The following is a 26,607-nucleotide window of genomic DNA, read 5'->3' on the forward strand; positions in this document are numbered from 1 at the left end:
TATGGTGGGATCTCTGCATTCATGGTGGGATCTTTGTACTTGTTGTGGGATATCTGCACTCATAGTGGGATCTCTCTACATTGTGATGGGATCTCTGCACTCATGATAGGATCTCTGCACTTGTGATGTGATCTCTGTACTTGTGGTGGGATCTCTGCACTTCTGATGGGAGCTCTGCACTTGTGTTGGGATATTTGCATTCATGGTGTGATCTCTGCACCTGTGGTGGGATCTATGCACTTTTGGTGGGATCTCTGCACTTGTGATAGGATCTCTGCATTCATGGTAGGATCTCTGCACTCATGGTGGTATCTCTGCACTGGTGATGGGATCTCTGCACTTGTGGTGGGATGTTTGTACTCATGGTGGGATCTCTATACTCATGGTGGGATCTCTGCACTTGTGATGGGATCTCTGCTTTCATGGTGGGATCTCTGCACTGGTGATGGGATCACTGCACTTATGGTGGGATCTCTGCACTTGTGGTGGGATCTCTACACTTGTGATAGGATATCTGTATTCATAGTGGGATCTCTGCACTTGTGGGATCTCTGCTCTCATGAAGGGATCCATGCCCTTGTGGTAGGATCGCTCTACTCACGGTGGGGTCTCTCTACTTGTGATGGGATCTCTGCACTCCTGGTGGGATCTCTGCACATGTGATGGGATCTCTGTACTCATGGTGGGATCTCTGCACTCATGGTGGGATCTGTGTACTCATAGTGGAATCTCTTTACTTGTGATGGGATCGCTGCACTTGTGGTGGGATCTCTGTACTTATGATGGGTTCTCTGCACTTATGGTGGGATCTCTATACTCATAGTGGGATCTCTCTACTTGTGATGAGATCTCTACATTTGTGGTGGGATCTCTGCACTTGTGATGGGATATCTGCACTCATGTTGGGATCTGTGTACTCATAGTGGGATCTCTCTACTTATGATGGGATCTCTGTACTTGTGGTGGGATCTCTGTACTCATGGTGGGATCTCTGTACTCATGGTTGGATCTCTGCACTCATGGTGGGATCTCTGCACTTGTGGTGGGATTTCTGCCCTCATAGTGGGATCTCTCTACTTATGGTGGGATCTCTGCACTTGTGATGGGATCTCTGCTCCTATGGAGGGATCTCCGCACTTGTGATGGGATCTCTGCACTTGTGGTGGGATCTCTGCACTTGTGGTGGGATCTCTGCACTTGTGGTGGGATCTCTGCACTCATAGTGGGATCTCTCTACTTTTGATGGGATCTCGGCACTTGTGGTGGGATCTCTGCACTTGTGGTGTGATCTCTGCACATGTGGTGGGATCTCTATACTCATGGTGGGGTCTCTGCACTTGTGATGGGATCTCTGCACTTATGGTTGGATCTTTGCACTTGTGATGGGCTCTCTGCACTTATGGTGGGATCTCTGCACTTATGATGGGATCTCTTCACTTGTGGTGGGATCTCTGCACTTGTGGTGCGATCTCTGCACATGTGGTGGGATCTCTATACTCATGGTGGGGTCTCTGCACTTGTGATGGGATCTCTGCACTTATGGTGGGATCTTTGCACTTGTGATGGGATCTCTGCACTTACGGTGGGATATTTGCACTTGTGGTGGGATCTCTGCACTTGTGATAGGATCTCTGCATTCATGGTGGGATCTCTGCATGTGTGGTGAGATCTCTGCACTTATGGTGGAATATTTGCACTTATGGTGGGATCCTGCCCTTGTGATAGGATCACTGCACTTATGGTGGGATCTCTGCACTTATGATGGGAACTCTTCACTTGTGGTGGGATCTCTGTACTTGTGGTGGGATCTCTGCACTTGTGGTGGGATCTCTATACTCATGGTGGGATCTCTGCACTTGTGATGGGATCTCTGCACTCATTGTGGGATCTCTATACTTATGGTAGGATCTCTGTACTCATAGTGGGATCTCTCGACTTATGGTGGGAAGTCTGCACTTGTGATCTCTGCTCTTATGGAGGGATCTCTGCACTTGTGATAGGATCTCTGCACTTGTGATGTGATCTCTGTACTTGTGGTGGGATCTCTGCACTTCTGATAGGAGCTCTGCACTTGTGTTGGGATATTTGCATTCATGGTGTGATCTCTGCACCTGTGGTGGGATCTATGCACTTTTGGTGGGATCTCTGCACTTGTGATAGGATCTCTGCATTCATGGTAGGATCTCTGCACTCATGGTGGTATCTCTGCACTGGTGATGGGATCTCTGCACTTGTGGTGGGATGTTTGTACTCATGGTGGGATCTCTATACTCATGGTGGGATCTCTGCACTTGTGATGGGATCTCTGCTTTCATGGTGGGATCTCTGCACTGGTGATGGGATCACTGCACTTATGGTGGGATCTCTGCACTTGTGGTGGGATCTCTACACTTGTGATAGGATATCTGTATTCATAGTGGGATCTCTGCACTTGTGGGATCTCTGCTCTCATGAAGGGATCCATGCCCTTGTGGTAGGATCGCTCTACTCACGGTGGGGTCTCTCTACTTGTGATGGGATCTCTGCACTCCTGGTGGGATCTCTGCACATGTGATGGGATCTCTGTACTCATGGTGGGATCTCTGCACTCATGGTGGGATCTGTGTACTCATAGTGGAATCTCTTTACTTGTGATGGGATCGCTGCACTTGTGGTGGGATCTCTGTACTTATGATGGGTTCTCTGCACTTATGGTGGGATCTCTATACTCATAGTGGGATCTCTCTACTTGTGATGAGATCTCTACATTTGTGTTGGGATCTCTGCACTTGTGATGGGATATCTGCACTCATGTTGGGATCTGTGTACTCATAGTGGGATCTCTCTACTTATGATGGGATCTCTGTACTTGTGGTGGGATCTCTGTACTCATGGTGGGATCTCTGTACTCATAGTTGGATCTCTGCACTCATGGTGGGATCTCTGCACTTGTGGTGGGATTTCTGCCCTCATAGTGGGATCTCTCTACTTATGGTGGGATCTCTGCACTTGTGATGGGATCTCTGCTCCTATGGAGGGATCTCCGCACTTGTGATGGGATCTCTGCACTTGTGGTGGGATCTCTGCACTTGTGGTGGGATCTCTGCACTTGTGGTGGGATCTCTGCACTCATAGTGGGATCTCTCTACTTTTGATGGGATCTCTGCACTTGTGGTGGGATCTCTGCACTTGTGGTGTGATCTCTGCACATGTGGTGGGATCTCTATACTCATGGTGGGGTCTCTGCACTTGTGATGGGATCTCTGCACTTATGGTTGGATCTTTGCACTTGTGATGGGCTCTCTGCACTTATGGTGGGATCTCTGCACTTATGATGGGATCTCTTCACTTGTGGTGGGATCTCTGCACTTGTGGTGCGATCTCTGCACATGTGGTGGGATCTCTATACTCATGGTGGGGTCTCTGCACTTGTGATGGGATCTCTGCACTTATGGTGGGATCTTTGCACTTGTGATGGGATCTCTGCACTTACGGTGGGATATTTGCACTTGTGGTGGGATCTCTGCACTTGTGATAGGATCTCTGCATTCATGGTGGGATCTCTGCATGTGTGGTGAGATCTCTGCACTTATGGTGGAATATTTGCACTTATGGTGGGATCCTGCCCTTGTGATAGGATCACTGCACTTATGGTGGGATCTCTGCACTTATGATGGGAACTCTTCACTTGTGGTGGGATCTCTGTACTTGTGGTGGGATCTCTGCACTTGTGGTGGGATCTCTATACTCATGGTGGGATCTCTGCACTTGTGATGGGATCTCTGCACTCATTGTGGGATCTCTATACTTATGGTAGGATCTCTGTACTCATAGTGGGATCTCTCGACTTATGGTGGGAAGTCTGCACTTGTGATCTCTGCTCTTATGGAGGGATCTCTGCACTTGTGATAGGATCTCTGCACTTGTGGTGGGATCTCTGCACTTGTGGTGGGATCTCTGCACTTATGGTGGGATCTCTGCACTCATGTTGGGATCTTTGTACTTGTGATGGTGTATCTGCACTCATGGTGGGATCTCTGCCCTCATAGTGGGATCTCTCTACTAGTGATGGGATCTCTGCATTTGTGGTGGGATCTCTGCACTTGTGATGGGATCTCTGCACTTATGGTTGGATCTCTGCACTTGTGATGGGATCTCTGCTCTCATGATGGGATCCCAGCCCTTGTGATAGGATCTCTGCATTCATGGTGGAATCTCTGCACTCGCGGGATCTCTGCACTTGTGAAGGGATCTCTGCACTTGTGGTGGGATCTCTGTATTCATGATTTGATCTCTGCACTTGTGGTGGGATCTCTCTACTTGTGATAGGATCTTTGCACTCATGGTGGGATCTCTGCACTTGTGATAGGATCTCTGCACTTATGGTGGGATCTCTGCTTTCAAAGTTAGATCTTCCAACTTGTGATGGGATCTTTGCACTTGTGGTGGGATCTCTGCACTCATAGCAGGATCTCTCTACTTGTGATGGGATCTCTGCACTCATGGTGGGATCTCTGTACTTGTGATGGGATCTCTGCACTCAGTGGGATCTCTGCACTTGTGATGGGATCTTTGCACTCATGGTGGGATCTCTACACTTGTGGTGGGATCTCTGCACTCATAGTGGCATGTCTCCACTTGTGATGGGATCTCTGCACTCATGGTGGTATCTCTGCACTTGTGATGGGATCTCTGTACTCATGGTGGGATCTCTGCACTCATAGTGGGATCTCTCTACTTGTGATGGGATCTCTGCACTTGTGGTGGGATCTCTGTACTCATGGTGGGATCTCTGCACTCATAGTGGGGTCTCTCTACTTGTGATGGGATCTCTGCACTCCTGGTGGGATCTCTGCACATGTGATGGGATATCTGTACTCATGGTGGGATCTCTGCACTCATGGTGGGATCTGTGTACTCATAGTGGAATCTCTTTACTTGTGATGGGATCGCTGCACTTGTGGTGGGATCTCTGTACTTATGATGGGTTCTCTGCACTTATGGTGGGATCTCTATACTCATAGTGGGATCTCTCTACTTGTGATGAGATCTCTACATTTGTGGTGGGATCTCTGCACTTGTGATGGGATATCTGCACTCATGTTGGGATCTGTGTACTCATAGTGGGATCTCTCTACTTATGATGGGATCTCTGTACTTGTGGTGGGATCTCTGTACTCATGGTGGGATCTCTGTATTCATGATTTGATCTCTGCACTTGTGGTGGGATCTCTCTACTTGTGATAGGATCTTTGCACTCATGGTGGGATCTCTGCACTTGTGATAGGATCTCTGCACTTATGGTGGGCTCTCTGCTTTCAAAGTTAGATCTTCCAACTTGTGATGGGATCTTTGCACTTGTGGTGGGATCTCTGCACTCATAGCAGGATCTCTCTACTTGTGACGGGATCTCTGCACTCATGGTGGGATCTCTGTACTTGTGATGGGATCTCTGCACTCAGTGGGATCTCTGCACTTGTGATGGTATCTTTGCACTCATGGTGGGATCTCTACACTTGTGGTGGGATCTCTGCACTCATAGTGGCATGTCTCCACTTGTGATGGGATCTCTGCACTCATGGTGGTATCTCTGCACTTGTGATGGGATCTCTGTACTCATGGTGGGATCTCTGCACTCATAGTGGGATCTCTCTACTTGTGATGGGATCTCTGCACTTGTGGTGGGATCTCTGAACTTGTGATGGGATCTCTGCACTCATGGTGGATCGCTGCACTTGTGATGGGATCTCTGCACTTGTGGTGGGATCTCTGCACTAGTGATGGGATCTCTGCTCTCATGATGGGATCCCTGCCCTTGTGGTCAGATCACTGCAATCATGGTAGGATCTCTCTACTAATGATTGGATCTCTGCACTCATGGTGGGATCTCTGCACATGTGATTGGATCTCTGCACTTGTGGTGGGATGTCTGCACTTGTGATGGGATCTCTGTATTTATGGTGGGATCTCTGTACCTGTGGTGGGATCTCTGCACTTGTGTTGGGATCTCTGCACTTGTGGTGGGATCTCTGCACTCATGGTGGGAACTCTGCACTTATGGTGGGATCTCTGCATTCATGGTGGGATCTTTGTACTTGTTGTGGGATATCTGCACTCATAGTGGGATCTCTCTACATTGTGATGGGATCTCTGCACTCATGATAGGATCCCTGCACTTGTGTTTTGATCTCTGTACTTGTGGTGGGATCTCTGCACTTCTGATGGGAGCTCTGCACTTGTGTTGGGATATTTCCATTCATGGTGTGATCTCTGCACCTGTGGTGGTATCTATGCACTTTTGTTGGGATCTCTGCACTTGTGATAGGATCTCTGCATTCATGGTGGGATCTCTGCACTCATGGTGGTATCTCTGCACTGGTGATGTGATCTCTGCACTTGTGGTGGGATGTTTGCACTCATGGTGGGATCTCTATACTCATGGTGGGATCTCTGCACTTGTGATGGGATCTCTGCTTTCATGGTGGGATCTCTGCACTGGTGATGGGATCACTGCACTTATGGTGGGATCTCTGCACTTGTGGTGGGATCTCTACACTTGTGATAGGATCTCTGCATTCATAGTGGGATCTCTGCACTTGTGGGATCTCTGCTCTCATGAAGGGATCCATGCCCTTGTGGTAGGATCGCTCTACTCACGGTGGGGTCTCTCTACTTGTGATGGGATCTCTGCACTCCTGGTGGGATCTCTGCACATGTGATGGGATATCTGTACTCATGGTGGGATCTCTGCACTCATGGTGGGATCTGTGTACTCATAGTGGAATCTCTTTACTTGTGATGGGATCGCTGCACTTGTGGTGGGATCTCTGTACTTATGATGGGTTCTCTGCACTTATGGTGGGATCTCTATACTCATAGTGGGGTCTCTCTACTTGTGATGAGATCTCTACATTTGTGGTGGGATCTCTGCACTTGTGATGGGATATCTGCACTCATGTTGGGATCTGTGTACTCATAGTGGGATCTCTCTACTTATGATGGGATCTCTGTACTTGTGGTGGGATCTCTGTACTCATGGTGGGATCTCTGTACTCATAGTTGGATCTCTGCACTCATGGTGGGATCTCTGCACTTGTGGTGGGATTTCTGCCCTCATAGTGGGATCTCTCTACTTATGGTGGTATCTCTGCACTTGTGATGGGATCTCTGCTCCTATGGAGGGATCTCCGCACTTGTGATGGGATCTCTGCACTTGTGGTGGGATCTCTGCACTTGTGGTGGGATCTCTGCACTTGTGGTGGGATCTCTGCACTCATAGTGGGATCTCTCTACTTTTGATGGGATCTCTGCACTTGTGGTGGGATCTCTGCACTTGTGGTGCGATCTCTGCACATGTGGTGGGATCTCTATACTCATGGTGGGGTCTCTGCACTTGTGATGGGATCTCTGCACTTATGGTGGGATCTTTGCACTTGTGATGGGATCTCTGCACTTATGGTGGGATCTCTGCACTTATGATGGGATCTCTTCACTTGTGGTGGGATCTCTGCACTTGTGGTGCGATCTCTGCACATGTGGTGGGATCTCTATACTCATGGTGGGGTCTCTGCACTTGTGATGGGATCTCTGCACTTATGGTGGGATCTTTGCACTTGTGATGGGATCTCTGCACTTACGGTGGGATATTTGCACTTGTGGTAGGATCTCTGCACTTGTGATAGGATCTCTGCATTCATGGTGGGATCTCTGCATGTGTGGTGAGATCTCTGCACTTATGGTGGAATATTTGCACTTATGGTGGGATTCTGCCCTTGTGATAGGATCACTGCACTTATGGTGAGATCTCTGCACTTATGATGGGAACTCTTCACTTGTGGTGGGATCTCTGTACTTGTGGTGGGATCTCTGCACTTGTGGTGGGATCTCTATACTCATGGTGGGATCTCTGCACTTGTGATGGGATCTCTGCACTCATTGTGGGATCTCTATACTTATGGTAGGATCTCTGTACTCATAGTGGGATCTCTCGACTTATGGTGGGAAGTCTGCACTTGTGATCTCTGCTCTTATGGAGGGATCTCTGCACTTGTGATAGGATCTCTGCACTTGTGGCGGGATCTCTGCACTTGTGGTGGGATCTCTGCACTTATGGTGGGATCTCTGCACTCATGTTGGGATCTTTGTACTTGTGATGGTGTATCTGCGCTCATGGTGGGATCTCTGCCCTCATAGTGGGATCTCTCTACTAGTGATGGGATCTCTGCATTTGTGGTGGGATCTCTGCACTTGTGATGGGATCTCTGCACTTATGGTTGGATCTCTGCACTTGTGATGGGATCTCTGCTCTCATGATGGGATCCCAGCCCTTGTGATAGGATCTCTGCATTCATGGTGGAATCTCTGCACTCGTGGGATCTCTGCACTTGTGAAGGGATCTCTGCACTTGTGGTGGGATCTCTGTATTCATGATTTGAACTCTGCACTTGTGGTGGTATCTCTCTACTTGTAATAGGATCTTTGCACTCATGGTGGGATCTCTGCACTTGTGATAGGATCTCTGCACTTATGGTGGGATCTCTGCTTTCAAAGTTAGATCTTCCAACTTGTGATGGGATCTTTGCACTTGTGGTGGGATCTCTGCACTCATAGCAGGATCTCTCTACTTGTGATGGGATCTCTGCACTCATGGTGGGATCTCTGTACTTGTGATGGGATCTCTGCACTCAGTGGGATCTCTGCACTTGTGATGGGATCTTTGCACTCATGGTGGGATCTCTACACTTGTGGTGGGATCTCTGCACTCATAGTGGCATGTCTCCACTTGTGATGGGATCTCTGCACTCATGGTGGTATCTCTGCACTTGTGATGGGATCTCTGTACTCATGGTGGGATCTCTGCATTTGTGATGGGATCTCTGCACTCATGGTGGGATCACTGCACTTGTGGTGGGATCTCTGCACTCATAGTGAGATCTCCCTACTTTTGATGGGATCTCTGCACTCATGTTGGGATCCCTGCACTTGTGATAGGATCTCCGTACTCATGGTGGGATCTCTGCACTTGTGATGGGATCTCTGCACTCATGGTGGGATCTCTGCACTTGTGATGGGATCTCTGCACTCATGCTGGGATCCCTGCACTTGTGATAGGATCTCCGTACTCATGGTGGGATCTCTGCACTTGTGATGGGATCTCTGCTTTCATGGTGGGATCTCTGCACTGGTGATGGGATCACTGCACCTATGGTGGGATCTCTGCACTTGTGGTGGGATCTCTACACTTGTGATAGGATCTCTGCATTCATAGTGGGATCTCTGCACTTGTGGGATCTCTGCTCTCATGAAGGGATCCCTGCCCTTGTGGTAGGATCGCTATACTCATGGTGGGGTCTCTCTACTTGTGATGGGATCTCTGCACTCCTGTGGGATCTCTGCACATGTGATGGGATCTCTGTACTCATGGTGGGATCTCTGCACTCATGGTGCGATCTGTGTACTCATAGTGGAATCTCTTTACTTGTGATGGGATTGCTGCACTTGTGGTGGGATCTCTGCACTTATGGTGGGTTTTCTACACTTATTGTGGGATCTCTGCACTTGTGGTGGGATCTCTGCACTCATAGTGGGATCTCTCTACTTTTGGTGGGATCTCTGCACTTATGGTGGGATCTCTGCACTTATGATGGGATCTCTTCACTTGTGGTGGGATCTCTGCACTTGTGGTGCAATCTCTGCACATGTGGTGGGATCTCTATACTCATGGTGGGATATCTGCACTTGTAATGGGATCCCTGCACTTATGGTGGGATATTTGCACTTGTGATGGGATCTCTGCACTTACGGTGGGATATTTGCACATGTGATTGGATCTCTGCACTTGTGTTGGGATGTCTGCACTTGTGATGGGATCTGCTGCACTCATGGTAGGATCTCTCTACTTGTGATGGGATCCCTGCACTCATGGTGGGATCTCTGCACATGTGATTGGATCTCTGCACTTGTGTTGGGATGTCTGCACTTGTGATGGGATCTCTGTATTCTTGGTGGGATCTCTGCACCTGTGGTGGGATCTCTGCACTTGTGGTGGGATCTCTGCACTTGTGGTTGGATATCTATACTCATGGTGGGATTTCTGCACTTGTGATGGGATCTCTGCACTTGTAATGGGATCTTTGCATTCATGGTGGGATCTATGTAGTCATAGTGGGATCTCTCTACTTGTGATGGAATCTCTGCACTCATGGTAGGATCTCTGCACTCATAGTGGGAACTCTCTACTTGTGGTGGGATCTCAGCACTTGTGATGGGATCTCTGCTCTTATGGAGGGATCTCTGCACTTGTGAAGGGATCTCTGCACTTGTGGTGGGATCTCTGCACTTGTGGTGGGATCTCTGCACTCATGGTGGGATCTCTGCACTCATAGTGAGCTCTCTATACTTTTGATGGGATCTCTGCACTCATGGTGGGATCCCTGCACTTGTGATAGGATCTCAGTACTTATGGTGGGATCTCTGCCCTTGTGATGGAATCTCTGCACTTATGGTGGGATCTCTGCACTTGTGATGGGATCTCTGCACGTGTGGTGGGATCTCTATACTTGTGATGGGATCTCTGCTTTTGTAATAGGATCTCTGCATACATGGTGGGATCTCTGCACTTGTGGGATCTCTGCACTTGTGATGGTATCTCTGCACTCATGGTGGGATCTATGCATTCATGGTGGGATCTCTGCACTTGTGGTGGTATCTCTGGACTAGTAGTGGGATCTCTATACTTGTTATGGATCTCTGTACTTGTGGTGGGATCTCTGCACTTGTGATGGGATCTCTGCACTTGTGATAGGATCTCTGCATTCATGGTGGGATCTCTGCATGGGTGGTGGGATCTCTGCACTTGTGATGGGATCTTTGCACATGTAGTGGGATCTCTGCACTCATGGCGGGATCTCCGCACTTGAGATAGGATCTCTGTACTTATGATGGGATCTCTGCACTTGTGGTGGGATCTCTACACTCATAGTGGGATCTCTCTACTTGTGATGGGATCTCTGCACTTATGGTGGGATCTCTGCACTTATGATAAGATCTCTTCACTTGTGGTGGGATCTCTGCACTTGTGGTGGGATCTTTGCACTTGTGGTGGGATCTCTATACTCATGGTAGGATTTCTGCACTTGTGATGGGATCTCTGCACTCATGGTGGGATCTCTGCATTTGTGGTGGGATCACTGTAGTCATAGTGGGATCTCTCTACTTCTGAAGGGATCTCTGCACTCATGGTAGGATCTCTGCACTCATAGTGGGATCTCTTTACTTGTGGTGGGATCTCTGCACTTGTGATGGGATCTCTGCTCTTATGGAGGGATCTCTGCACTTGTGATGGGATCTCTGCACTTGCGGTGTGACCTCTGCACTTGTGATGGGATCTCTGCACTCATGGTGGGATCTCTGCACTCGTGATGGGATCTCTGCACTTGTGGTAGGATCTCTGCACTTATGGTGGGATCTCTGCACTCATGGTGGGATCTTTCTACTTGTGATGGGATCTCTGCACTTGTGGTGGGATCTCTGCACTTGTGATGGGATCTCGGCACTCATGGTGGATCTCTGCACTTGTGATGGGATCTCTGCACTTGTGGTGTGATCTCTGCACTTGTGATGGGATCTCTGCTCTCATGATGGGAATCCTGCCCTTGTGGTAGGATTGTTGCACTCATGGTAGGATCTCTCTACCTGTGATGGGATCTCTGCACTCATGGTAGGATCTCTGCACATGTGATTGGATCTCTGCACTTGTGGTGGGATGTCTACACTTATGATGGGATCTCTATATTCATGGTGGGATCTCTGCACCTTTGGTGGGATCTCTGCACTTGTGATGGGATCTCTGCACTTGTGGTGGGATCCCCGCACTCATGGTGGGAACTCTGCACTTATGGTGGGATCTCTGCATTCATGGTGGGATCTTTGTACTTGTTGTGGGATCTCTGCACTCATAGTGGGATCTCTCTACATTGTGATGGGATCTCTGCACTCATGATAGGATCTCTACACTTGTGATGTGATTTCTGTACTTGTGATGGGATCTCTGCACTTATGTTGGGATCTTTGCATTCATGGTCGGATCTCTGTACTTGTGGTGGGATATCAGCACTTGTGGTGGGATCTCTGCACTTGTGGTGGAATCTCTGTACTTGTGATGGGATATCTGCACTCATGGAGGGATCTCTGCACTTGTGGTGTGATCTCTGCACTTGTGATGGGATCTCTGCTCTCATGATGGGATCCCTGCCCTTGTGGTAGGAACGCTGCACTCATGGTAGGATCTCTCTACTTGTGATGGGATCTCTGCACTCATGGTGGGATCTCTGCAAATGTGATTGGATCTCTGCACTTGTGGTGAGATGTCTACACTTATGATGGGATCTCTATACTCATGGTGGGATATCTGCACTTGTAATGGGATCCCTGCACTTATGGTGGGATATTTGCACTTGTGATGGGATCTCTGCACTTACGGTGGGATATTTGCACATGTGCTTGGATCTCTGCACTTGTGTTGGGATGTCTGCACTTGTGATGGGATCTGCTGCACTCATGGTAGGATCTCTCTACTTGTGATGGGATCCCTGCACTCATGGTGGGATCTCTGCACATGTGATTGGATCTCTGCACTTGTGTTGGGATGTCTGCACTTGTGATGGGATCTCTGTATTCTTGGTGGGATCTCTGCACCTGTGGTGGGATCTCTGCACTTGTGGTGGGATCTCTGCACTTGTGGTTGGATATCTATACTCATGGTGGGATTTCTGCACTTGTGATGGGATCTCTGCACTTGTAATGGGATCTTTGCATTCATGGTGGGATCTATGTAGTCATAGTGGGATCTCTCTACTTGTGATGGAATCTCTGCACTCATGGTAGGATCTCTGCACTCATAGTGGGAACTCTCTACTTGTGGTGGGATCTCAGCACTTGTGATGGGATCTCTGCTCTTATGGAGGGATCTCTGCACTTGTGAAGGGATCTCTGCACTTGTGGTGGGATCTCTGCACTTGTGGTGGGATCTCTGCACTCATGGTGGGATCTCTGCATTCATAGTGAGCTCTCTATACTTTTGATGGGATCTCTGCACTCATGGTGGGATCCCTGCACTTGTGATAGGATCTCAGTACTTATGGTGGGATCTCTGCCCTTGTGATGGAATCTCTGCACTTATGGTGGGATCTCTGCACTTGTGATGGGATCTCTGCATGTGTGGTGGGATCTCTATACTTGTGATGGGATCTCTGCTTTTGTAATAGGATCTCTGCATACATGGTGGGATCTCTGCACTTGTGGGATCTCTGCACTTGTGATGGTATCTCTGCACTCATGGTGGGATCTGTGCATTCATGGTGGGATCTCTGCACTTGTGGTGGTATCTCTGGACTAGTAGTGGGATCTCTATACTTGTTATGGATCTCTGTACTTGTGGTGGGATCTCTGCACTTGTGATGGGATCTCTGCACTTGTGATAGGATCTCTGCATTCATGGTGGGATCTCTGCATGGGTGGTGGGATCTCTGCACTTGTGATGGGATCTTTGCACATGTAGTGGGATCTCTGCACTCATGGTGGGATCTCCGCACTTGAGATAGGATCTCTGTACTTATGATGGGATCTCTGCACTTGTGGTGGGATCTCTACACTCATAGTGGGATCTCTCTACTTGTGATGGGATCTCTGCACTTATGGTGGGATCTCTGCACTTATGATAAGATCTCTTCACTTGTGGTGGGATCTCTGCACTTGTGGTGGGATCTTTGCACTTGTGGTGGGATCTCTATACTCATGGTAGGATTTCTGCACTTGTGATGGGATCTCTGCACTCATGGTGGGATCTCTGCATTTGTGGTGGGATCACTGTAGTCATAGTGGGATCTCTCTACTTCTGAAGGGATCTCTGCACTCATGGTAGGATCTCTGCACTCATAGTGGGATCTCTTTACTTGTGGTGGGATCTCTGCACTTGTGATGGGATCTCTGCTCTTATGGAGGGATCTCTGCACTTGTGATGGGATCTCTGCACTTGCGGTGTGACCTCTGCACTTGTGGTGGGATCTCTGCACTCATGGTGGGATCTCTGCACTCGTGATGGGATCTCTGCACTTGTGGTAGGATCTCTGCACTTATGGTGGGATCTCTGCACTCATGGTGGGATCTTTCTACTTGTGATGGGATCTCTGCACTTGTGGTGGGATCTCTGCACTTGTGATGGGATCTTGGCACTCATGGTGGATCTCTGCACTTGTGATGGGATCTCTGCACTTGTGGTGTGATCTCTGCACTTGTGATGGGATCTCTGCTCTCATGATGGGAATCCTGCCCTTGTGGTAGGATCGTTGCACTCATGGTAGGATCTCTCTACCTGTGATGGGATCTCTGCACTCATGGTAGGATCTCTGCACATGTGATTGGATCTCTGCACTTGTGGTGGGATGTCTACACTTATGATGGGATCTCTATATTCATGGTGGGATCTCTGCACCTGTGGTGGGATCTCTGCACTTGTGATGGGATCTCTGCACTTGTGGTGGGATCCCCGCACTCATGGTGGGAACTCTGCACTTATGGTGGGATCTCTGCATTCATGGTGGGATCTTTGTACTTGTTGTGGGATCTCTGCACTCATAGTGGGATCTCTCTACATTGTGATGGGATCTCTGCACTCATGATAGGATCTCTACACTTGTGATGTGATTTCTGTACTTGTGATGGGATCTCTGCACTTATGTTGGGATCTTTGCATTCATGGTGGGATCTCTGTACTTGTGGTGGGATATCAGCACTTGTGGTGGGATCTCTGCACTTGTGGTGGAATCTCTGTACTTGTGATGGGATATCTGCACTCATGGAGGGATCTCTGCACTTGTGGTGTGATCTCTGCACTTGTGATGGGATCTCTGCTCTCATGATGGGATCCCTGCCCTTGTGGTAGGAACGCTGCACTCATGGTAGGATCTCTCTACTTGTGATGGGATCTCTGCACTCATGGTGGGATCTCTGCAAATGTGATTGGATCTCTGCACTTGTGGTGAGATGTCTACACTTATGATGGGATCTCTATATTCATGGTGGGATCTCTGCACCTGTGGTGGGATCTCTGCACTTGTGATGGGATCTCTGCACTTGTGGTGGGATCCCTGCACTCATGGTGGGATCTCTCTACATTGTGATGGGATCTCTGCACTCATGATAGGATCTCTACACTTGTGATGTGATTTCTGTACTTGTGATGGGATCTCTGCACTTGTGATGGGATCTCTGCACTTATGTTGGGATCTTTGCATTCATGGTGGGATCTCTGTACTTGTAGTGGGATCTCGGCACTTGTGGTGGGATCTCTGCACTTGTGGTGGAATCTCTGTACTTGTGATGGGATATCTGCACTCATGGAGGGATCTCTGCACTTGTGATGGCATCTCTGCACTCATGGTGGTCTCTTACTACTTGTAATGGGATCTATGCACTCATGGTGGGATCTCTGCACTTGTGATGGGATCCCTGCACTCATGGTGGGATCTCTGCACTTGTGATAGGATCTCTGCATTCATGGTGGGATCTCTGCACATGTGGTGAGATCTCTGCACTCATGGTGGTCTCTTTCTACTTGTAATGGGATCTATGCACTCATGGTGGGATCTCTGCACTTGTGATGGGATCCCTGCACTCATGGTGGGATCTCTGCACTTGTGGTAGGATCTCTGCACTTATGGTGGGATCTCTGCACTCATGGTGGGATCTTTCTACTTGTGGTGGGATTTCGGCTCTCATAGTGGGATCTAACTACTTATGGTGGGATCTCTGCACTTGTGATGGGATCTCTGCTCCTATGGAGGGATCTCCACACTTGTGATGGGATCTCTGCACTTGTGGTGGGATCTCTGCACTTGTGGTGGGATCTCAGCACTCATGGTGGGAAATCTGCACTCGTGATGGGATCTCTGCACTTGTGGTAGGATCTCTATACTCATGGTGGGATCTTTGTACTTGTGATGGGATCTCTGCACTCATGGTGGGATCTCTGCACTTATGGTAGGATCTCTGTACTCATAGTGGGATCTCTCTACTTATGGTGGGATCTCTGTACCTGTGGTGGGATCTCTGCACTTGTGTTGGGATCTCTGCACTTGTGGTGGGATCTCTGCACTCATGGTGGGAACTCTGCACTTATGGTGGGATCTCTGCATTCATGGTGGGATCTTTGTACTTGTTGTGGGATATCTGCACTCATAGTGGGATCTCTCTACATTGTGATGGGATCTCTGCACTCATGATAGGATCCCTGCACTTGTGTTTTGATCTCTGTACTTGTGGTGGGATCTCTGCACTTCTGATGGGAGCTCTGCACTTGTGTTGGGATATTTGCATTCATGGTGTGATCTCTGCACCTGTGGTGGTATCTATGCACTTTTGTTGGGATCTCTGCACTTGTGATAGGATCTCTGCATTCATGGTGGGATCTCTGCACTCATGGTGGTATCTCTGCACTGGTGATGTGATCTCTGCACTTGTGGTGGGATGTTTGCACTCATGGTGGGATCTCTATACTCATGGTGGGATCTCTGCACTTGTGATGGGATCTCTGCTTTCATGGTGGGATCTCTGCACTGGTGATGGGATCACTGCACTTATGGTGGGATCTCTGCACTTGTGGTGGGATCTCTACACTTGTGATAGGATCTCTGCATTCATAGTGGGATCTCTGCACTTGTGGGATCTCTGCTCTCATGAAGGGATCCATGCCCTTGTGGTAGGATCGCTCTACTCACGGTGGGGTCTCTCTACTTGTGATGGGATCTCTGCACTCCTGGTGGGATCTCTGCACATGTGATGGGATATCTGTACTCATGGTGGGATCTCTGCACTCATGGTGGGATCTGTGTACTCATAGTGGAATCTCTTTACTTGTGATGGGATCGCTGCACTTGTGGTGGGATCTCTGTACTTATGATGGGTTCTCTGCACTTATGGTGGGATCTCTATACTCATAGTGGGGTCTCTCTACTTGTGATGAGATCTCTACATTTGTGGTGGGATCTCTGCACTTGTGATGGGATATCTGCACTCATGTTGGGATCTGTGTACTCATAGTGGGATCTCTCTACTTATGATGGGATCTCTGTACTTGTGGTGGGATCTCTGTACTCATGGTGGGATCTCTGTACTCATAGTTGGATCTCTGCACTCATGGTGGGATCTCTGCACTTGTGGTGGGATTTCTGCCCTCATAGTGGGATCTCTCTACTTATGGTGGTATCTCTGCACTTGTGATGGGATCTCTGCTCCTATGGAGGGATCTCCGCACTTGTGATGGGATCTCTGCACTTGTGGTGGGATCTCTGCACTTGTGGTGGGATCTCTGCACTTGTGGTGGGATCTCTGCACTCATAGTGGGATCTCTCTACTTTTGATGGGATCTCTGCACTTGTGGTGGGATCTCTGCACTTGTGGTGCGATCTCTGCACATGTGGTGGGATCTCTATACTCATGGTGGGGTCTCTGCACTTGTGATGGGATCTCTGCACTTATGGTGGGATCTTTGCACTTGTGATGGGATCTCTGCACTTATGGTGGGATCTCTGCACTTATGATGGGATCTCTTCACTTGTGGTGGGATCTCTGCACTTGTGGTGCGATCTCTGCACATGTGGTGGGATCTCTATACTCATGGTGGGGTCTCTGCACTTGTGATGGGATCTCTGCACTTATGGTGGGATCTTTGCACTTGTGATGGGATCTCTGCACTTACGGTGGGATATTTGCACTTGTGGTAGGATCTCTGCACTTGTGATAGGATCTCTGCATTCATGGTGGGATCTCTGCATGTGTGGTGAGATCTCTGCACTTATGGTGGAATATTTGCACTTATGGTGGGATTCTGCCCTTGTGATAGGATCACTGCACTTATGGTGAGATCTCTGCACTTATGATGGGAACTCTTCACTTGTGGTGGGATCTCTGTACTTGTGGTGGGATCTCTGCACTTGTGGTGGGATCTCTATACTCATGGTGGGATCTCTGCACTTGTGATGGGATCTCTGCACTCATTGTGGGATCTCTATACTTATGGTAGGATCTCTGTACTCATAGTGGGATCTCTCGACTTATGGTGGGAAGTCTGCACTTGTGATCTCTGCTCTTATGGAGGGATCTCTGCACTTGTGATAGGATCTCTGCACTTGTGGCGGGATCTCTGCACTTGTGGTGGGATCTCTGCACTTATGGTGGGATCTCTGCACTCATGTTGGGATCTTTGTACTTGTGATGGTGTATCTGCGCTCATGGTGGGATCTCTGCCCTCATAGTGGGATCTCTCTACTAGTGATGGGATCTCTGCATTTGTGGTGGGATCTCTGCACTTGTGATGGGATCTCTGCACTTATGGTTGGATCTCTGCACTTGTGATGGGATCTCTGCTCTCATGATGGGATCCCAGCCCTTGTGATAGGATCTCTGCATTCATGGTGGAATCTCTGCACTCGTGGGATCTCTGCACTTGTGAAGGGATCTCTGCACTTGTGGTGGGATCTCTGTATTCATGATTTGAACTCTGCACTTGTGGTGGTATCTCTCTACTTGTAATAGGATCTTTGCACTCATGGTGGGATCTCTGCACTTGTGATAGGATCTCTGCACTTATGGTGGGATCTCTGCTTTCAAAGTTAGATCTTCCAACTTGTGATGGGATCTTTGCACTTGTGGTGGGATCTCTGCACTCATAGCAGGATCTCTCTACTTGTGATGGGATCTCTGCACTCATGGTGGGATCTCTGTACTTGTGATGGGATCTCTGCACTCAGTGGGATCTCTGCACTTGTGATGGGATCTTTGCACTCATGGTGGGATCTCTACACTTGTGGTGGGATCTCTGCACTCATAGTGGCATGTCTCCACTTGTGATGGGATCTCTGCACTCATGGTGGTATCTCTGCACTTGTGATGGGATCTCTGTACTCATGGTGGGATCTCTGCATTTGTGATGGGATCTCTGCACTCATGGTGGGATCACTGCACTTGTGGTGGGATCTCTGCACTCATAGTGAGATCTCCCTACTTTTGATGGGATCTCTGCACTCATGTTGGGATCCCTGCACTTGTGATAGGATCTCCGTACTCATGGTGGGATCTCTGCACTTGTGATGGGATCTCTGCACTCATGGTGGGATCTCTGCACTTGTGATGGGATCTCTGCACTCATGCTGGGATCCCTGCACTTGTGATAGGATCTCCGTACTCATGGTGGGATCTCTGCACTTGTGATGGGATCTCTGCTTTCATGGTGGGATCTCTGCACTGGTGATGGGATCACTGCACCTATGGTGGGATCTCTGCACTTGTGGTGGGATCTCTACACTTGTGATAGGATCTCTGCATTCATAGTGGGATCTCTGCACTTGTGGGATCTCTGCTCTCATGAAGGGATCCCTGCCCTTGTGGTAGGATCGCTATACTCATGGTGGGGTCTCTCTACTTGTGATGGGATCTCTGCACTCCTGTGGGATCTCTGCACATGTGATGGGATCTCTGTACTCATGGTGGGATCTCTGCACTCATGGTGCGATCTGTGTACTCATAGTGGAATCTCTTTACTTGTGATGGGATTGCTGCACTTGTGGTGGGATCTCTGCACTTATGGTGGGTTTTCTACACTTATTGTGGGATCTCTGCACTTGTGGTGGGATCTCTGCACTCATAGTGGGATCTCTCTACTTTTGGTGGGATCTCTGCACTTATGGTGGGATCTCTGCACTTATGATGGGATCTCTTCACTTGTGGTGGGATCTCTGCACTTGTGGTGCAATCTCTGCACATGTGGTGGGATCTCTATACTCATGGTGGGATATCTGCACTTGTAATGGGATCCCTGCACTTATGGTGGGATATTTGCACTTGTGATGGGATCTCTGCACTTACGGTGGGATATTTGCACATGTGATTGGATCTCTGCACTTGTGTTGGGATGTCTGCACTTGTGATGGGATCTGCTGCACTCATGGTAGGATCTCTCTACTTGTGATGGGATCCCTGCACTCATGGTGGGATCTCTGCACATGTGATTGGATCTCTGCACTTGTGTTGGGATGTCTGCACTTGTGATGGGATCTCTGTATTCTTGGTGGGATCTCTGCACCTGTGGTGGGATCTCTGCACTTGTGGTGGGATCTCTGCACTTGTGGTTGGATATCTATACTCATGGTGGGATTTCTGCACTTGTGATGGGATCTCTGCACTTGTAATGGGATCTTTGCATTCATGGTGGGATCTATGTAGTCATAGTGGGATCTCTCTACTTGTGATGGAATCTCTGCACTCATGGTAGGATCTCTGCACTCATAGTGGGAACTCTCTACTTGTGGTGGGATCTCAGCACTTGTGATGGGATCTCTGCTCTTATGGAGGGATCTCTGCACTTGTGAAGGGATCTCTGCACTTGTGGTGGGATCTCTGCACTTGTGGTGGGATCTCTGCACTCATGGTGGGATCTCTGCACTCATAGTGAGCTCTCTATACTTTTGATGGGATCTCTGCACTCATGGTGGGATCCCTGCACTTGTGATAGGATCTCAGTACTTATGGTGGGATCTCTGCCCTTGTGATGGAATCTCTGCACTTATGGTGGGATCTCTGCACTTGTGATGGGATCTCTGCACGTGTGGTGGGATCTCTATACTTGTGATGGGATCTCTGCTTTTGTAATAGGATCTCTGCATACATGGTGGGATCTCTGCACTTGTGGGATCTCTGCACTTGTGATGGTATCTCTGCACTCATGGTGGGATCTATGCATTCATGGTGGGATCTCTGCACTTGTGGTGGTATCTCTGGACTAGTAGTGGGATCTCTATACTTGTTATGGATCTCTGTACTTGTGGTGGGATCTCTGCACTTGTGATGGGATCTCTGCACTTGTGATAGGATCTCTGCATTCATGGTGGGATCTCTGCATGGGTGGTGGGATCTCTGCACTTGTGATGGGATCTTTGCACATGTAGTGGGATCTCTGCACTCATGGCGGGATCTCCGCACTTGAGATAGGATCTCTGTACTTATGATGGGATCTCTGCACTTGTGGTGGGATCTCTACACTCATAGTGGGATCTCTCTACTTGTGATGGGATCTCTGCACTTATGGTGGGATCTCTGCACTTATGATAAGATCTCTTCACTTGTGGTGGGATCTCTGCACTTGTGGTGGGATCTTTGCACTTGTGGTGGGATCTCTATACTCATGGTAGGATTTCTGCACTTGTGATGGGATCTCTGCACTCATGGTGGGATCTCTGCATTTGTGGTGGGATCACTGTAGTCATAGTGGGATCTCTCTACTTCTGAAGGGATCTCTGCACTCATGGTAGGATCTCTGCACTCATAGTGGGATCTCTTTACTTGTGGTGGGATCTCTGCACTTGTGATGGGATCTCTGCTCTTATGGAGGGATCTCTGCACTTGTGATGGGATCTCTGCACTTGCGGTGTGACCTCTGCACTTGTGATGGGATCTCTGCACTCATGGTGGGATCTCTGCACTCGTGATGGGATCTCTGCACTTGTGGTAGGATCTCTGCACTTATGGTGGGATCTCTGCACTCATGGTGGGATCTTTCTACTTGTGATGGGATCTCTGCACTTGTGGTGGGATCTCTGCACTTGTGATGGGATCTCGGCACTCATGGTGGATCTCTGCACTTGTGATGGGATCTCTGCACTTGTGGTGTGATCTCTGCACTTGTGATGGGATCTCTGCTCTCATGATGGGAATCCTGCCCTTGTGGTAGGATCGTTGCACTCATGGTAGGATCTCTCTACCTGTGATGGGATCTCTGCACTCATGGTAGGATCTCTGCACATGTGATTGGATCTCTGCACTTGTGGTGGGATGTCTACACTTATGATGGGATCTCTATATTCATGGTGGGATCTCTGCACCTTTGGTGGGATCTCTGCACTTGTGATGGGATCTCTGCACTTGTGGTGGGATCCCCGCACTCATGGTGGGAACTCTGCACTTATGGTGGGATCTCTGCATTCATGGTGGGATCTTTGTACTTGTTGTGGGATCTCTGCACTCATAGTGGGATCTCTCTACATTGTGATGGGATCTCTGCACTCATGATAGGATCTCTACACTTGTGATGTGATTTCTGTACTTGTGATGGGATCTCTGCACTTATGTTGGGATCTTTGCATTCATGGTCGGATCTCTGTACTTGTGGTGGGATATCAGCACTTGTGGTGGGATCTCTGCACTTGTGGTGGAATCTCTGTACTTGTGATGGGATATCTGCACTCATGGAGGGATCTCTGCACTTGTGGTGTGATCTCTGCACTTGTGATGGGATCTCTGCTCTCATGATGGGATCCCTGCCCTTGTGGTAGGAACGCTGCACTCATGGTAGGATCTCTCTACTTGTGATGGGATCTCTGCACTCATGGTGGGATCTCTGCAAATGTGATTGGATCTCTGCACTTGTGGTGAGATGTCTACACTTATGATGGGATCTCTATACTCATGGTGGGATATCTGCACTTGTAATGGGATCCCTGCACTTATGGTGGGATATTTGCACTTGTGATGGGATCTCTGCACTTACGGTGGGATATTTGCACATGTGCTTGGATCTCTGCACTTGTGTTGGGATGTCTGCACTTGTGATGGGATCTGCTGCACTCATGGTAGGATCTCTCTACTTGTGATGGGATCCCTGCACTCATGGTGGGATCTCTGCACATGTGATTGGATCTCTGCACTTGTGTTGGGATGTCTGCACTTGTGATGGGATCTCTGTATTCTTGGTGGGATCTCTGCACCTGTGGTGGGATCTCTGCACTTGTGGTGGGATCTCTGCACTTGTGGTTGGATATCTATACTCATGGTGGGATTTCTGCACTTGTGATGGGATCTCTGCACTTGTAATGGGATCTTTGCATTCATGGTGGGATCTATGTAGTCATAGTGGGATCTCTCTACTTGTGATGGAATCTCTGCACTCATGGTAGGATCTCTGCACTCATAGTGGGAACTCTCTACTTGTGGTGGGATCTCAGCACTTGTGATGGGATCTCTGCTCTTATGGAGGGATCTCTGCACTTGTGAAGGGATCTCTGCACTTGTGGTGGGATCTCTGCACTTGTGGTGGGATCTCTGCACTCATGGTGGGATCTCTGCATTCATAGTGAGCTCTCTATACTTTTGATGGGATCTCTGCACTCATGGTGGGATCCCTGCACTTGTGATAGGATCTCAGTACTTATGGTGGGATCTCTGCCCTTGTGATGGAATCTCTGCACTTATGGTGGGATCTCTGCACTTGTGATGGGATCTCTGCATGTGTGGTGGGATCTCTATACTTGTGATGGGATCTCTGCTTTTGTAATAGGATCTCTGCATACATGGTGGGATCTCTGCACTTGTGGGATCTCTGCACTTGTGATGGTATCTCTGCACTCATGGTGGGATCTGTGCATTCATGGTGGGATCTCTGCACTTGTGGTGGTATCTCTGGACTAGTAGTGGGATCTCTATACTTGTTATGGATCTCTGTACTTGTGGTGGGATCTCTGCACTTGTGATGGGATCTCTGCACTTGTGATAGGATCTCTGCATTCATGGTGGGATCTCTGCATGGGTGGTGGGATCTCTGCACTTGTGATGGGATCTTTGCACATGTAGTGGGATCTCTGCACTCATGGTGGGATCTCCGCACTTGAGATAGGATCTCTGTACTTATGATGGGATCTCTGCACTTGTGGTGGGATCTCTACACTCATAGTGGGATCTCTCTACTTGTGATGGGATCTCTGCACTTATGGTGGGATCTCTGCACTTATGATAAGATCTCTTCACTTGTGGTGGGATCTCTGCACTTGTGGTGGGATCTTTGCACTTGTGGTGGGATCTCTATACTCATGGTAGGATTTCTGCACTTGTGATGGGATCTCTGCACTCATGGTGGGATCTCTGCATTTGTGGTGGGATCACTGTAGTCATAGTGGGATCTCTCTACTTCTGAAGGGATCTCTGCACTCATGGTAGGATCTCTGCACTCATAGTGGGATCTCTTTACTTGTGGTGGGATCTCTGCACTTGTGATGGGATCTCTGCTCTTATGGAGGGATCTCTGCACTTGTGATGGGATCTCTGCACTTGCGGTGTGACCTCTGCACTTGTGGTGGGATCTCTGCACTCATGGTGGGATCTCTGCACTCGTGATGGGATCTCTGCACTTGTGGTAGGATCTCTGCACTTATGGTGGGATCTCTGCACTCATGGTGGGATCTTTCTACTTGTGATGGGATCTCTGCACTTGTGGTGGGATCTCTGCACTTGTGATGGGATCTCGGCACTCATGGTGGATCTCTGCACTTGTGATGGGATCTCTGCACTTGTGGTGTGATCTCTGCACTTGTGATGGGATCTCTGCTCTCATGATGGGAATCCTGCCCTTGTGGTAGGATCGTTGCACTCATGGTAGGATCTCTCTACCTGTGATGGGATCTCTGCACTCATGGTAGGATCTCTGCACATGTGATTGGATCTCTGCACTTGTGGTGGGATGTCTACACTTATGATGGGATCTCTATATTCATGGTGGGATCTCTGCACCTGTGGTGGGATCTCTGCACTTGTGATGGGATCTCTGCACTTGTGGTGGGATCCCCGCACTCATGGTGGGAACTCTGCACTTATGGTGGGATCTCTGCATTCATGGTGGGATCTTTGTACTTGTTGTGGGATCTCTGCACTCATAGTGGGATCTCTCTACATTGTGATGGGATCTCTGCACTCATGATAGGATCTCTACACTTGTGATGTGATTTCTGTACTTGTGATGGGATCTCTGCACTTATGTTGGGATCTTTGCATTCATGGTGGGATCTCTGTACTTGTGGTGGGATATCAGCACTTGTGGTGGGATCTCTGCACTTGTGGTGGAATCTCTGTACTTGTGATGGGATATCTGCACTCATGGAGGGATCTCTGCACTTGTGGTGTGATCTCTGCACTTGTGATGGGATCTCTGCTCTCATGATGGGATCCCTGCCCTTGTGGTAGGAACGCTGCACTCATGGTAGGATCTCTCTACTTGTGATGGGATCTCTGCACTCATGGTGGGATCTCTGCAAATGTGATTGGATCTCTGCACTTGTGGTGAGATGTCTACACTTATGATGGGATCTCTATATTCATGGTGGGATCTCTGCACCTGTGGTGGGATCTCTGCACTTGTGATGGGATCTCTGCACTTGTGGTGGGATCCCTGCACTCATGGTGGGATCTCTCTACATTGTGATGGGATCTCTGCACTCATGATAGGATCTCTACACTTGTGATGTGATTTCTGTACTTGTGATGGGATCTCTGCACTTGTGATGGGATCTCTGCACTTATGTTGGGATCTTTGCATTCATGGTGGGATCTCTGTACTTGTAGTGGGATCTCGGCACTTGTGGTGGGATCTCTGCACTTGTGGTGGAATCTCTGTACTTGTGATGGGATATCTGCACTCATGGAGGGATCTCTGCACTTGTGATGGCATCTCTGCACTCATGGTGGTCTCTTACTACTTGTAATGGGATCTATGCACTCATGGTGGGATCTCTGCACTTGTGATGGGATCCCTGCACTCATGGTGGGATCTCTGCACTTGTGATAGGATCTCTGCATTCATGGTGGGATCTCTGCACATGTGGTGAGATCTCTGCACTCATGGTGGTCTCTTTCTACTTGTAATGGGATCTATGCACTCATGGTGGGATCTCTGCACTTGTGATGGGATCCCTGCACTCATGGTGGGATCTCTGCACTTGTGGTAGGATCTCTGCACTTATGGTGGGATCTCTGCACTCATGGTGGGATCTTTCTACTTGTGGTGGGATTTCGGCTCTCATAGTGGGATCTAACTACTTATGGTGGGATCTCTGCACTTGTGATGGGATCTCTGCTCCTATGGAGGGATCTCCACACTTGTGATGGGATCTCTGCACTTGTGGTGGGATCTCTGCACTTGTGGTGGGATCTCAGCACTCATGGTGGGATATCTGCACTCGTGATGGGATCTCTGCACTTGTGGTAGGATCTCTATACTCATGGTGGGATCTTTGTACTTGTGATGGGATCTCTGCACTCATGGTGGGATCTCTGCACTTATGGTAGGATCTCTGTACTCATAGTGGGATCTCTCTACTTATGGTGGGATCTCTGCACTTGTGATCTCTGCTCTTATGGAGGGATCTCTGCACTTGTGATAGGATCTCTGCACTTGTGGTGGGATCTCCGCACTTGTGGTGGGATCTCTGCACTCATGGTGGGATCTCTGCACTCGTGATGGGATCTCTGCAATTGTGGTAGGATCTTTGCACTTATGGTGGGATCTCTGTACTCATGGTGGGATCTCTGAACTCATAGTGGGATCTCTGCACTTGTGATGGGATCTCTGCGCTTTTGATTGGATATCTGCACTCATGGTGGGATCTCTGCACTTGTGGTAGGATCTCTGCACTTTTGGGTGGGATATCTGCATTCATGGTGGGATCTCTGCACGTGCGGTGAGATCTCTGCACTTATGGTGGGATCTTTGCACTTGTGGTGGGATCTCTGCACTTGTGATAGGATCTCTGCATT

This window comes from Lissotriton helveticus, chromosome 10 (assembly GCF_964261635.1).
Source record: "Lissotriton helveticus chromosome 10, aLisHel1.1, whole genome shotgun sequence".
In the NCBI taxonomy this organism is placed as follows: Eukaryota; Metazoa; Chordata; class Amphibia; order Caudata; family Salamandridae; genus Lissotriton; species Lissotriton helveticus.